This window comes from Cupressus sempervirens, chromosome 11, assembly GCF_028749045.1.
Source record: "Cupressus sempervirens isolate cs-2001-9-10 chromosome 11, ASM2874904v1, whole genome shotgun sequence".
Lineage (NCBI taxonomy): Eukaryota > Viridiplantae > Streptophyta > Pinopsida > Cupressales > Cupressaceae > Cupressus > Cupressus sempervirens.
This window is the reverse complement of record NC_143128.1, coordinates 682,824,451-682,840,592: the sequence shown is the minus strand read 5'-3', so window position 1 is coordinate 682,840,592 and position 16,142 is coordinate 682,824,451.

The window sequence follows — 16,142 nt, the reverse complement described above, 5'->3', positions numbered from 1 at the left end:
ACCTAAGAGTATTGAACCTACTTTAAAAGCTAAAGTGCCATTAAAGGAACCTAATGAGAAGAAGAAGAAGAAAAAGAAGAAATTTGTGTCCAATGATAGTGATAAAGATGAGGAGGATGTTGAACAACTTGAAGCACTACTGGAAAGAAGATTCTAAAAAGGTAAAGGAAAGTTCAAAGGTAAGTTATGTATCATTTATTTCAATTGCAATTAGGTTGGTCATATTGCTACTAGATGTCCAAAGAGGAAAAATTATAGAGGAAATGATAGATACAAAAGTAGAAGAGATGAAGACAAAATGAATTACAAAGAAAAAGGCAAAAAGTCATGCTACATTGTTGAAGAGGAAACATTTGATGAACATGATGATGAAGTAGTATATGTTGCAATGAAAGACAAATCTAATGAAGATGAGGCAACTGCACTTGTAACTTGTGTAAACAAGAATGCTAGATGGATCATTGATAGTGGATGCTCACATCATATGACTAGAGACAAAAGTAAGTTCATTACCTTAAATTGTTATGATGGAAATAGTCTAAGATTTGGTAATGATGCACCATGTTTCATAAAAGGAAAAGGTTCTATAAAACTCATAGATAAGATTTCATGTGACAATTCTTACTATATTGAAGGACTAAAATATAATTTGTTAAGTGTGTCACAACTAAACAATTTGGGATGTAAGATTGAGATTGAAAACAAGATTGCTAAGATATATGACACTAATGGGGAATTGATTGGAAAAAGTGATCAACTACACTAGTAAATTTGAACTCAATTTTTCATGACTTTTTGTCAAAATTTTGACGTTGGTTGGTCAAAATTTTGACCAAGTAGTTCATGATAATTTTTCTCATCAAAATTTTTACCAATCTACATGTTGGTCAAAATTTTGATCAATACATTCATCAAAAAAATTTAATTTTTGCTAGCTCTGATTTTTCATTATTTGTTGAAATTTCCATCAATGTTTGGTTGATATTTTTTTAGAATTGGTGAAAATTTTGACCAATTCTTGGTAGAAAAGTATCAAGAATTGGTCAAAATTTCCACCCATTTTTGGTCAATTTTTTTTTTTGTAATTGGTGGAAATTTTGACCAAGTCTTGGTAGAAAACTATCAAGAATTGGTCAAAATTTCCACCAATGTTTGGTCAAATTTCTTTTTAGAATTGGTGGAAATTTCGACCAAGTCTTGGTAGAAAACTATCAAATATTGGTCAAAATTTCCGCCAATGTTTAGTCAAAATTATTTTATAATTGGTGGAAATTTTGACCAATACTTGGTAGAAAGCTATCAAGAATTTTTCAAAATTTCCACCAATGTTTGGTCAAAATTTTTTTTATGCTGTATCAAGCAATTGTTTCTTATCTAAGCCATTTAATTTGCAACCTTTTAAATCTCTGCAAAGATAAAGTTGGAGCAGGAGAATTTTTCTTCTCAAAGGTGTCCTCTGATTATAAACTGTCCAACTTACAATTAGAGGACACCTTTGAGAAGAAAAATTCTCCTACTCCAACTTTATCTTTGCAGAGATTTAAAAGGTTGCAAATTAAATGGCTTGGATAAGAAATAATTGCTTGATACATCATGGAACAAAGAAGAACATAAACATATAGCATGGACATGTATTCTTTGAAATGAAAGCATCCAAGAATGTAAGAAAAAGTAAAACTATTGAAGTGTGAAGGATTTTGCATTGCATCTTACTTTCTGATGGAACTTATTTTCAAAAAGAAAAATAGAGGTGTCTGTTACAAAGCCAATACTTGTAATCTACTGATGAATTTTCTAATTAGTTTTCATATATGTTTCTTTGAAAACTAAAGCAACCCCTTAGTCATTTTTTTTTGTACAAGTTTGTTACAAGAAGATCCAAGGACTTAGTACACATAAATCCTAATTCATCAATAAGTTGAATGTCAACTGGTTAAAATTGCTCATCAAAGTGATTACTGATACAAAGCTAAAAATACCACATAGAAAATAACAATTATTTAGTTAGATGGTATATATATCATAATTATTTCCAAGATCAACTCAACTAATTAAGACTTGGACTAAATTTCTACACTATCTAAGTTACATGTTCTAATTTCTCATATGAAATAGTGGCTTAGTAGTTGAAAAACTTATGCAAAAGTTTGTGTTCCATGATAGAATGAGTACACTAATTTCATGTCAACATTATTCAACCTTATAAGTAATGTCATAAACTAGTTGTGGCCCAGAGTTTTGCACCTATAGATAAACAATCCTATGCCACTACACTGCTCTTGGTAGGCCCATAGTGGCAACCTAGCACCAAAGGCTCCACTATATCCAAGAGACCAATTTTAGTTTAACTCTATATAACCAAAACTATTTGATATGTCAAGCCTTTTTTCCATTTTTCTAGTTCAACCATTAATTTTGTGCATATAAGGTTGTACATATGAATGATGATTACATAGAAGAGTCATTTTCTAACACAAACTCAAATAATTCTCCTGTAGTGATCATTTTCTAATACACACTTGGATAATACGCATGCTCTTGGGTTCTCTATCAACAATATAGTAGGTTCACTCTTTGTAATGAGAACCAGGAAGTTGAAAAAAATAATCACTTAGGAAATGCTTCCAATTAGTAATATTTTGAAGCCACTTTTGGAAACTTTTTAAAGCTAATTCAATAGAGATTCTTGTCATAAAGCATTGGTGCTATCTTTAATTGGCTGTAGTTATGAGATAGAAAATTCAATTAACTAGCTAGACATAACTACGCACTATATGAAATTGAATAGACTTGTCTTTATATGTATGGAACAAATTTGTACAATTACATTTAATTCATTGTGAGTAGAATGTGATGATGGCCATGTTCATGATATTATCTGCATTCCATCAACTAGAAATGTACACCAATATCCTTTTCAATTGACATGGCAATAGCCACAATCATGGTGATGATACATGTTCAAGACCTATAACAATATTTTTAAGGCTAGCAACATACAAGAAATTGGTACATTAATCATTGGGTAAGATAGCATGGGTACATTAATCATTCAAGATATAGTAATAAAAAAGATTCAAGATGATATCCATGAAATGCACATTTATAGTCATGTCCTAGAAGAATTCTAACAAGATCTTAGGATAGCACTTCAACATGGATGATCACTGATCATTTAGCTCATTTCATGATAGCACTTTGGAGTTAAATGTAGGTTATCCAATCTCATTTCTAGAGGATTGGATGTTGAAGAGGGCCCTGAAATAGTTAGAAAGTATCGAAGGCATTAAATTTCATGGTGCAATTTTTGCTAATGGTACTATTGATGCTTTAATGGAAGTTACTGATGTCTTAGAGAATGAAATTTTTTATGGAGTTTTGATGGATTAGAACACCTCTTGGTACAAGTCTCTAAATGGTTAGTGTTTTTGGGTGGTGCTCCTGTGCAGCATGCTAATTCATGAGTTGTGGGTACTATCTTTTAAGGTAAGCTTCCTATTTTCTCTTTAGTTTCTTTGAGTTTGCTAGATTTTTTGACAAAATTACTTCTTCTTTTCATGGACATTGTACATCTATTCATATTTTGGTATGGTTTTCTATAGTATTGCATAGAGTGGGAGCTATGGGTTCTATGGTATTTCTTTAATTTGTAGGGCTTTGGTGATATGGTTGTAGTGTTACTTGCTCTGAGTTACTTTGCTACTAACATAGTTGCTACTATAATACTGTATTTTTTTCAAATGCTACTAGGCTGGGGCCACATATGTATTCACATTAATATAATTTTAAGAGAAAACAATGTGAATTACATGATATACAAGAAAAAGGGTATATACATTATTAGTGCAACCTGATCAATTACTATTAGTCTTCAAAATATAATCAAGAACATTTTAAATTTCCTCTACATTGGACATGTAAAAGCCTCAAAACCCTTGAATTAATCATGATGTATTGAACAACATCCACTAATGCCATAAGAAAGAAATTGCAACTAGAGAGAAACAGATTACCTCCAATAAAATTTTATTCATGATACTACCATCACAATTGACAAAATCCACATCTTCAAGAGGTAATCCACATTGATGAAGAAGCCTTAGCATTTGATCCATCACAATGCTAACCTAGAATTAAAAAAGACATTCAAATTAATAGAAATGCAAAATTATTTCCTTTTTTCTTGGATACATTGACAATTTTGATTCTGATATTAACAGACATCATTAGACAATATGTAAGATCCTTTAAAAGTGTTAATTAGCACCATTATAAATTTATAAATCAAAACAAATGTGAATTCCAAATTAAAGATATCAACTTTTAAAAGTGGCTTGTTACCCATGTAGAGAGTGCACATAAGCTATAGGACAGGTATCTCCAATCGAAAATTGAACGGGGTGATGATTGTGACCTAAAAATAATAATTGATCTTAGAGTTAGGATATTGCCAAAGAATTATCAAACTTTTAATGAAAAGCTAAACAAAACTATTGTAGAAAATGGGTTGAACATTCATTAGTAATGGAAAAAACACAACAATTATTAATGTACCAATGATTTAGGTCAAAGAAGAATGGAAGGTCATTGTTTCTTGTAGTGATTTGTGATTTATAAAGTGAAGCAAATAATCATACCCCAGCTTGCTATTCACTGAAGTTGCAGTGATTTATCTAATTCTTTGAGTGGTTGGTGTTAGAATTTTGTTGAGATTCGAGACAAATCAAATTCATCAGGAAGAAGCATAAATTGTAGCTCTTTGTAGGGTTAGACAATATAGTAGTAGAATAAGCCCGGTCAGGTCATACAATGAGATTCTGAAGTGGATACCAGTTGCAGAGGCAAACTTGCTTGAGAAATTTGTAGATTAGGCACCTTCAGATATAATTGAAGATAGATAATTACTCTTAGCTAGCCATACTACCTACATTACAGCTGATGTCATCCATTGGGTTTTTAAGAAAAGCAATTTGGGTGCGAAAATTGGAGTTAATAAAGTTTCTATATCACCAAATTGCATAATTTATACTCAAATTGCCTGGTATGGTTTCCAAAATTGTTCTCTTGAGTAGTTTTAAGGAGTTTGAAATTATTTCAGAATTGTCTATTCATCAGTGGATGGAATTCTAGTTTGGATGCTGCTATGTTATTCTTCCAAAATTGTTGAAAAACACATTAAAATTAGACTTTTGTAGTCTTAGAAATTTAGAATTTTCCTGCTATGAACTTCTAATTGGACATTTGTTTCAAAGAAACGAAGGAATAAGAATCTTCATAATGTTCTCTATAGATTTTAATGCTTGGTAGTGGAAAATGTTCAATTATTCAAGATAATCAGCGTCATTATTTTTTCATTCTCAAAATTATTGCAAAAAGATCAAAAAAAAAATCTGGATAAGGAAAACACATCAAAAATTATTATGCTAGTTAAAGTCCATGTTCCAAAACAACTTCAAATTTTTTTCTAATTTCCTTATCTAGGGTATCTCAAGCCTTCATGAGAGTGATAGTAAACATCAAAGGCTAGTGGCATCCAAATCCTTGACACACTTCAACATCCTATAAAGTTTAAACTCGAAAAGAAGTAGTCTTGATATGCATAAAGACCCAATGTTGTAGCACCAAATAAAGACTATACTAGCAAGCCATCATTATAGTGATGGTAAACTTCAAATGAAATATGTGGCATCAAAAGAGAGATCATAGTGATTATGAAAGCCATGGATATGATGATGATCAAGTTGTTATCTTAAATGTCATTCATAGTCTATTGAAATTTGAGACAACAATCTACAGAGCTCATAATCAAAAATGATTGTTGTTCAACTCATGTCAAGTAAACCTAACTCAAATGACCTACATGAAGATGGTTATCTAAAATGGATGGTAACAATACTTTTTATGATCTATATAATATTTGATCAATGATGACTGGTTGTTGAGACTTAACATTATTGTTTTTAAATAACATTATTATTTTAATATATATTAGGACATCTGAGCTTGACTATTAATATCATGTTGTGTTTTAACTTTTGAACATAATTATTGCTGCAAATGTATATAATTCTTGTTTTTATATCAACAAACACAACCCTCAAGAAACATTTGACCAAACCCACAAACCAAAAATCAAACCTGAACTAATAACTTAGGAATAAGACATAATCTCACAAACAGCTCTAGAGAAATGTGTCAATCTTTTACTACTATAAATCTAGTAGTAGAATGAATTTTAAACATGTGGGATCGAGATAATTCCACCCAATCAATAGTTGTAGCTAGTGTACATGCTATTATATGATACTAACCACTTATTCTAGAGAGACCTTCCTCAAAAGAACATATATTTGCAATATGGATAAAGAGCTATCTATCAATTTTTAAAAGAAACGACATGTATTAGTGATGCAAAGTGCACAACCCACTTCTTCCCTTAGGTTCCCTAACCTCTAGGGGCACCCAAACCCACTTCAAGATAGAAAGAAAGTTCACCAAGCCGTATCACATGCAATGCTCTATTTTCCCAAGTGGAACCCACTCTCCTAGGGTCTTTGTCTTCTCCTAAGACACTTGGAAAACTTGGATCACAATTTGGCTTTAGGGACACTTGCCCCCAACTAGGCCAAATATGGAAAATTAGGCAAAATGCTTTCAAGACTTCAAAAAAAGGTTGGTTTTGTCATCACTGGTCCTATTCCACTAGGATTTATCCACTTTCTAGGTTCCAACACCTTCAAAGGTCACTTTCCAAAATTTAGGCCTAGAAATCCTAGTAGGCCAAAATTTGGTTTTCCTCGAATAACTCCCAAACTTCCCAAACAATGTGGCCAAATTATCACCTTTCTAGATACCCTTTACCAGGTTATTGAAGATTTCAAAATATCTTGGGCTAACCCAACTCTAGCATGTCCTAACTCCTACTTGGTTCACAGACCTAATAAGCCTAATTAGGTTGGGTTTCCAAAGTAAGTGCTAGGAAATGGGTTCATAGAACCAGCATAACTATGTGGAACTCTTCCTCTCCATGCCACATCTCCATTTCACCCTTTACTTGGGTTAGATCAATTTTTTTTGGAGTCTAATCACCACTTCTTCTACAAATCTGGGTTGAACACATAGAGATGTTCAGCCTAGGGCTGGCTAGTAAAAATATTAAACCTTCTCCTCTAGGACTAAAACTTTTCCATATGAAATTACATACCCCTAACTGGCTTCTCCCCAAGAGGCAACAAAATCCCATTTTAGGGTTGCAAGTTAGAGGCACATGTCTGCCTACACCTCTGAACTCAAGCCAGATCTGGCTACCTTCACTAAAACTACTATAACTTGATCAAATGAATAGAACTAAACTCCAAACAAAATCAAAATTAAAGCTACTTCATATATCTATCTAACCATGGTAGTTGATTATATGTACCAATCTATATAGTTCATACGACACAAAAACATAGTCAAATTGACAGAAAATTAGGTTTTTATTGCTACAAATGATCTCCAATCCATACATCCACTACACCCTTTGGTCATGTATGACCATTAAATGCCTATATGATTTTTTCTCAATGGTTATAACCACTATTCAAATTGTTATACCAATGTACAACTAAATTTGCAACCATTTTGCAATGTTGGCAGTACTTTACAATTTTGCTTGGCAACTTTTGACAAATGACATCCAAAACACCTAACACTTAACCAAATGATCCTAAGGACTAATAAAACCTACTAAGGATCAAAAAATTCCTAATTATATTCCAAAATCACCTAAATTTCTTAGTTTTGGACCTTTTGGTACAATTGGCACTCTGGCTTATAATGACACCTAGAGCCCAATTGAACTTACAATTGGTCTTATTACAATGTTATCATTAGCATACCAAATAAAAACTAGAACCAATGTCCATTTTCCTTGATGCCCTATACCAATTAGCATACCATTTATAATTTTTGATGCACTAGAGAACAACAAAGGTCAACAGTTCCATCACTTGCCATTCTTGTTAAGGGCACTAACTTTTCCCAACACCAGTGCACCTCACACACAAACTTTATCCACACCATAGAGATTGTTGACACACATATAAAGAAAAACATAGAAATGAGATGTGAATTGCTTTCACAACTTATAATTTGTGCATTTCTATACAGCTGAAAGATAATATAAATTCTTGTTAAATTAACCAATTCAGCATCCATTAATTCTCATGACACTACTCATTATTTTTAGTCATTGTGTTAATGAAGTGAATATAATTATCATATCACTAGTGGCTTAACATCAAGAATGGATGTTGTGAAAGTCTAGACTTCTTGGCTTTGGAAGGAATTGAAGAACAATGGTCTAACAAGGATTAGAGAATTCCATCACTCTGTAGATATATAAGAACACACTATAGATTGAAAAGCTCATGGTACAGGTAGGGAAATTCATGTATATTATAATCTAGCAAAGGATTCCAAAGATAAAATTAGTGAAAAAGAGGGTCATGGAAAAGAGGCTCTATCACAAATCCCAAAAACAAAAATGAGGATAGAATATACCTCCAATCAAAGACATATCTGAAGAGAAATTCTGATACAGGTAGGCTAGATAAAAGATCTTGATAGAATGTGACATAAATTCCTATAGCAGTAATCAACATCAAATACTAAAGAGCCCAACTTTCCTTAAAAATAGGTTGTGGAAAAGGTCAATACTACTCACAGTTAGATATTATCAATGTACTAGTAAAATCATAATCATAGTTTTGCTCAGTGGGCAAAGACATTTTTAGTCGAATTGGAAGTGTGGGTTTGTCATTTGCTATTTATTGCAATGAAAAGAAATTGGTTGAGGACTTCAATGTCCAGAATTTATTTTCAACCATCTGGCTTGTAGAGAAGGATTAGAAGGGAGAATCCCAAATCAAGGATTGAATATAAAGTATTTATTTTCAACCATCTAATTCCTGAAGCACCCTGTTGTTAACTAACATTTATAATGGATAATATACTATTTGATTAATGAAAGCCTTTACCAAAAAGAAACTTTCAACTATGATAGATAATACAAATAAGAAAACTATATCTTGCAAAAAAAATTAGTGCAAAAGAAATTGCTTCACAAATAATAATGTAGTACCTCCCAAAGAATAATTGTTCCAAATTTAACAAATGTCACACAGTGATTTAAGCAAACAATATTCATGCAATTGATTTTTTCTTATCCACTACATTATATTGAAAACCATATAATATTAGACTAAAATAGAGGCCTGAAATTAAATATGAAGGTTACCTTGGTTTGGATTTAGTAATGAAGGTTACTCTAGTAGTCCTCATTGACTATGGTTTGCAGATTTCTTATGGGGTTGAGGTTGTTCAGAGCAACTATCAAATGACTATTGCAAACTAGAACACTAAGGAGGGCTATAATTACCTATTTACAAAATAGCTAAGACCAAAGACAAACATCCATTTGAAATAAGGATTGTTTGTATGGTGGCTTGTGGACTACAACACCATCTATTGTCATATGGGAGTTATGGTAGGAGAGAAATAGACACATTTTTAATAATAAAAAGATAGGATAGGAACAACTTACCGACAAGATGGAGGCTGCCATTATCAAGATTATGAATAATAGAATATTGAATATGCAAAAAGTGGTGGAAAAGATGACTTATTGGGACGAGAAGATGACAGGTAGATGGATTTGGGTTTTGCAATTCCTTGGTATGTTAGTTTGAGCTTCACTTGGTTTTGAGAATACTATAATATTCTCTACTTAACAAGGCCAACCATGTGAGGGTGGAAGCTCATTTAGCCTCACCCCCCTCCCCCTAACATCAATCTAAATTACCCATTATCATCTAATTACATACTTCATTCATTCATTCATCCATTTATGAACTATAACATTCAATCAGTAAAATCACATAACATTCATTAATATGATATAAAATTCATTAATACAAAATACTAATCAATACTTCATTAACACATAACAATATTTATTAACATAAAATTAAAATCAATATTAATATGAAACATTCATAGATAATTACTTAAAACAAAGTTCTTTCATTATCCAACAAAGTTTATCAAAGACTATTTTAAAAACATCATTTCTTCTTTTTGTTTCTCTTAGCTCTATTAATAAAAAGGCTAATAGGAGCATCAATATCTTCCTCATTGTCCTCCTCTTGTGGCACATGTAATGTCAAATTATGATGGCTCCTTCTCTTTGGAGGAGTAGGAGGCTGCTACACTAAAAGGCGCTATGTTGCAAGAACAAGTAAATGGGTTAAATTGGCATACTCTTTCTTTTTTTAACTGTTGCAAGTCTATAATTAAGTACTAGTACAGCATAGCATACATTTTTCTTACCTAACAATGCCACATCATCTATATTAACATTTTGATCTGTTGCCATGTCAACATGTTGAACACTTGCAACATGCTTCACTCCTTCACCATGATGTTCAACATGCTCTAAAATATTCAAAAAAAGGATACCAGTCAAATTCCAATTGAAGATGTTAAATCATATTCATAATTGCATAATTAATTTCCAATAGAAAATTAATACCTCCACCACTATAATGCACATCATGGCCTTCATTACGAGCAAATTCTATGATAGGAAATGAAGGTTGTAGTAAAATGTTATGCACATTGTTATGCAGTCAATTTATGTCCAAAACTAGCACCAAAAAAGACTTTTCTCAACTATTCAATTTCATTTACTTTTCATCTGACTAACTTACTTGTGTCTCATTTGGTGTACCAAATTCTTGGGTAAGGATTTTAGATTCTTGGCATAGGCATGCAGCCAAGACTTTATAGCCTTCCTTCAAGGCAATTTTTTTATCTTCATCTATGAGCCCCACATTGAATTTTGTGCCCTATATTTTTTGCTTAACATCATCAGTTTTCCATGTATGGTTTCATTAAAAAAATTGTTTGCAACATTATATAAAAAATATATATATGAAATTTCATTGCTGCTACTTACAAGTCGAGACTGAAGATTCATATAGCCACCAAAGCCAAGTTTGTGTTGGCCAACTTTTTCTAGTCTCACTTTTGTAGCCATGGATGTGTCCTACAGTCTATGAACAATTTCAAACATGTTAGATTATATATTTACAAAGATCACTAATTAGTGTATGATTACAATGTACTTAATACTATCATGAGATATCTTCTTTTGCCCTGTGCTGGTTCATTTACTCTATTTTCACATAGCCTTTTCTCCTTTGCATCTTCTATTATTTCATTCCACTCCATTGATGGAATCATAGGAGGACACTCATACTTTGGGTTCTCCATAAGACCCCTTCTATATTGATCCCTCACAATCTTTATATGCCTTGATGCTCTTTTCAGAAGTAGGTTGATGTCAAAAATGTTTTTTCCAAATAGGTCCTCAAAAGATGTAATCAACTAATTTTTTAATTTAGGAGCCTATAAATTCCATCATTTAAAAAAAAACTAAATTGTTAGATCAATAACTTTAATATAGTACAAAAAAAAAATTGTGTAGCAATGATATGAAATTATGTACCTTTTACATATAGTGGGTCCAAATAGCCTCAATGTCATATCAAAAAGATGGTCAAAGAAACCATTATTACCTACAAAAACATAAAGGGATTATCAATCAAAAATGAGTTATGTATAAATAAACTAAATTTACACTTTAAATAATAACAATTTTAAAGCACCTGGAAGCTTTCATAATTTAAACGAAAACATAATTTTCTTGTTCAACAACAATATCCCTTCAAATGAACTAGTACTAGTCACATGGATTGCTCCAAGAAATGGATCAACTTCAATAGTACTACTCTCTATTGTTCTATTAACTAAAGGTCTATCTATTAGTGCACAAAATAGGTACATGAGTACAAAATCCACCCAACAAAAAAAATGCATGATTAGCACATTATGCAATATAACAAAATGTAATGCCCCGCCAAGGGATCCAAAGAATTAACCTAAAGTTTCACTAAGCTTGGTAGCATTTTTTCTTTTTTTTGAAACATGAAATTAAACCATTCACAACATAGTATTGAAAGCAATAACATCATTCAAATAAAAGTAAACATAACATACATAATAGGTTACATTTTTCATGGATCCCTTAACGTTGAATCACATCTAAATTAACTATTAATAATTCTATCTAACATCACATCCTCATTAAATAATCATGATAAATCCAACGTTCTCAAAATAATATACTTTGTTCCAAATGTCCCTTTAGTAAATTACATTTCAAGATGCTCAATCATCCACTGTACATGCCACAGGGTATGAAAGGCTTAAAAGAATATACATATGTGAAAATAAAGTACATCATCATCCTATACTAATACATGATGCAAATGAAATAAGTAAATGAAACCACATACCATACATGATACATCATCATAAGAGATATAAACATCCATCATAAAAGATAACCAATAATCACAACACATAATTATCTAAGTGCATGGTTCCTCCCAACCGTAAATAGCATCATTAGACCATCGTGGGCCCTAGCCATCCCTCCATGTGTAACATCCCAAATCATCAAAGAGATCGTCGATATTAACATAGTAGGAATGTCACTCCTAAATCATACTACATGATATGTAGAAAGAAATCTAACATGCAAGATAAAGCATAAGATAACATCATCTAACAGATGCAAATCATCAATATAAGGATACGTGTCCACCATCATAATCAAAGAATGCATCAACCACAGTGTCTCAGATGATTCTAATGTGGCAAGAGTGAAGAAGCACTACCACCTAACCGCATGGAACCTAAATGGTCCATTCCCACCATGTTGAGGAGATAATCTCAAGTCCCAAATAGGTTATCAAATCACATAGCACAAATACTCTCTAAGTCTAGGAATCCTAAAAGTATACTAACTCAAAAGTTCCAATCACAAACTGACATCTAGTCCCAGAGGCGCACAAAGACATGTAGGAAACCTACTATGCAAGCGGGAAAGTGTCATCACATGGATCATGCTAGAGTTACCCTAGTAGTCTCTCAATGGACCTCGACCCCCTAGTGATCCCTATGCGGCCACTAGTATCCTCTCGTACTGACGAGGCATACTAAAGAATGCAAGGTCACAACCAAATGTTCTCTCTACTCCCATCCTAGTCTGTACTAGCCCTCAAAGCATGGGCGAGAACAAACAATTATCTTATTAGGTTCATTTAAGTCAGTATTAGGTGTAATTTTTTCACTTTTTAAAACAACTTACAATGACTTACCCTGGCAGCCACTTAGGGCCCCAACCCCCATTGTAAGCCACTTCCTGATACTACAAGTAGATAACCTACCCTAGCTCATGGAATCATAAATCACAAAATCACCATAGTCCTATATAAGTGACTGGAAAAATACCAAAAGATAATCCACAAAAGAGCATCAAATCTCCATAAGCAACTGAAAAGCATTCATAGATAATCATGACCACAATAGTTCTCTATTGGCAACTGAAAATGTCAATGATAATCACAATATCCATTGGTTCTCAAAAAGCACCCAAAAGTATCTCAAAATACTACTAATCAAAGACTCCAAAATGGTGAAGTCAAAACATGTCACAACATGACATCATCAAGATCAGATAAAGAATTCAATTCCATCAAAGTGACTGGAAAGTAACCCAAGTATAACTATTGATGACTCAAAAATGGTTAAGTCAAGTATCTCAAATACTTACACCTCAGCTTCACACAAGAAGACTCAAAAGCAATAGCAATCAGTAAATAAAAACATCTCATAGAGCATACCATCACATTCCATAGGTGGGTTTTAAAAAGATCGAGACCAAATAACATCAAAATGCCATCACATTCGCATAACTCCCAAGCCTCTGGTAGATGTCCTAACTGGTCAACACTCTAGGACCACCCAAACCCCAAACATAGATGGCATAGAGAATAAGGTAGAAACCCATGTCTTGATTTTCTTTAGACATCACATGGTGAGTATAAGGTTTCAGTTTTGGATTCAAGTCTATCTCAAGTGTATAAGATTTATCATTTGACCTACAAGTCAACTCGTTTGTTCTCTCGATAGCATTATACTTCCATTATTTAAAATAATATTCTAAGAATAACTTAAGGGTAAATATTTACTCATTAACTAATCTTCTTTAACCCTTAATTAAATTATTCACTTTATTTTGCTAAGATCCATGTTACTAATTGAATAACTCTCCCTTAATGTTACTTCAACTTCTCAACATAATCAAAGAATCGTTATTCGTTAAATTATAAGAAAGCCAATTATCAATCCTTGAATAAGAAGATTATAACAACAAAATTAACTAGTCTTACTTTAAATGCCATGCTTTATTAATTGATCTTAATTAAATCATATAAATTAATTAATTAATAATGTACAAAGGTACACAATTCATGACTCTTTAACATTCTAATAGTTCTTAACTAAAGCTCAATTAAATATTACTAAAATTTAAGTCTCTAAATCATCACTGACAACCATTAAAATATCTAAGGTCATTATTCAAGTCATTAGAGTAAGACTTATCAACTTCGATGTAAATACTTTACAACCTCATTAAAAGAATCATATCAATTAAAACTTTATCGCATAACTTTAATTACCAATTAAATTAAATTAATTAATTAAATTAATTGATAATTACATATCTATATTAACAACTCAATGAATATCATTCAATTAATAATTAACAATAATTTCATGAATTAAAAATCAACTATATTCCATTCCATCAATATTCAAATTAATAATTTAATAATAACTTGTTATTAACTAATAACAAGTTATATTAAAAATCCCATTAATAAATCTCCAATACTAGATTCATCATTACTTTAAATATTAATGCCCCAAATAAATTCTACCTATGTACATTGATTAATAAATCAATTAATTATTCTCCTCCAATTATTAACCAATTCAATTTGATTAATAACTTATTATAAAACTTCAATCATTAATTAACCTCAATTAACTTTAATCAGAGTAATTAATAACTATTTAAACTATTTATACTATTATTTATTAATATTTTGTAAAACCCAACAAACATTAATAAATAATAAACTTATTAAAATTATTATTAATCGATCTAGAGAAACCTTTCATAAACTTTATTAGTTAGTATTTAACTAACTCTAACACAATTAAGGTATATCAATAAATTATTTACTAATACATAACATATTAATAATAACATAATAATTCAAATTCCATAAACAACTTTACATAAACATAGCAATGTTATAAAATAATAATGTTATAATATAATAATGACTTTTGTAATACATATATTTAACAATATATTTTCATTGACATTTAACTCTCACTATATATTAGTAGATATATTAATGAATTAAAACTTATATAACTTAATTTCTAAACAATACAACTTAAAAATTAATTCATATATCAAATTTGCTTAAAAGAGAAATCGCACAAGATACATTTATAAAAACAAGACATATAACAAAATTTCCGAAGAAAGTTTAAAGCGATTTTAATCACTGCTTATTGCATAAGAAGTCTACAGCCCGTAGGTCACAAGTACCCTGCGACCTACATTTCCCACTAGTCACGTGAAGACAGTGGGATATGGATTGGAAAATCTTCCCAATGGTGGACTTTACTATCAAGATTGTTAACAGAGTTTAATATTAACTTCAATTTTAAAACAAACACAAGACATTGTTATAACTTCGCAGATAGAGGACATAAGGCTGCTATTCGACTAGATACAAGTCGTGGACAAGTCGTACATCTGGTACCCCATGCGGCAACATTATTATGATGCCCACCAAATTGTAGGTACACTTGGAACCGCCAATAAAGATGGAAAGGGGTGCGATCAAACAATTTGCATAAGCGACTTAACAAAGTTTGAAGCAATTATTAAATCGTTGTAACCAATGAAAGCACCGGCTTAAAAAGCCCTATAGCTCTATCACGTCTATGACAAGCTGTGCGATTCACAGTCTAAATTTTATTAACAAAGTTATTAAATTTTAATAAAACTTAAATTATAAAATTTATTAACATCACACCGCCTATATGAATGAGGGTTGCTTAGCAGCTGTGATATAACATAAGGTAAGGTGGGGTGGGTAGTTTCT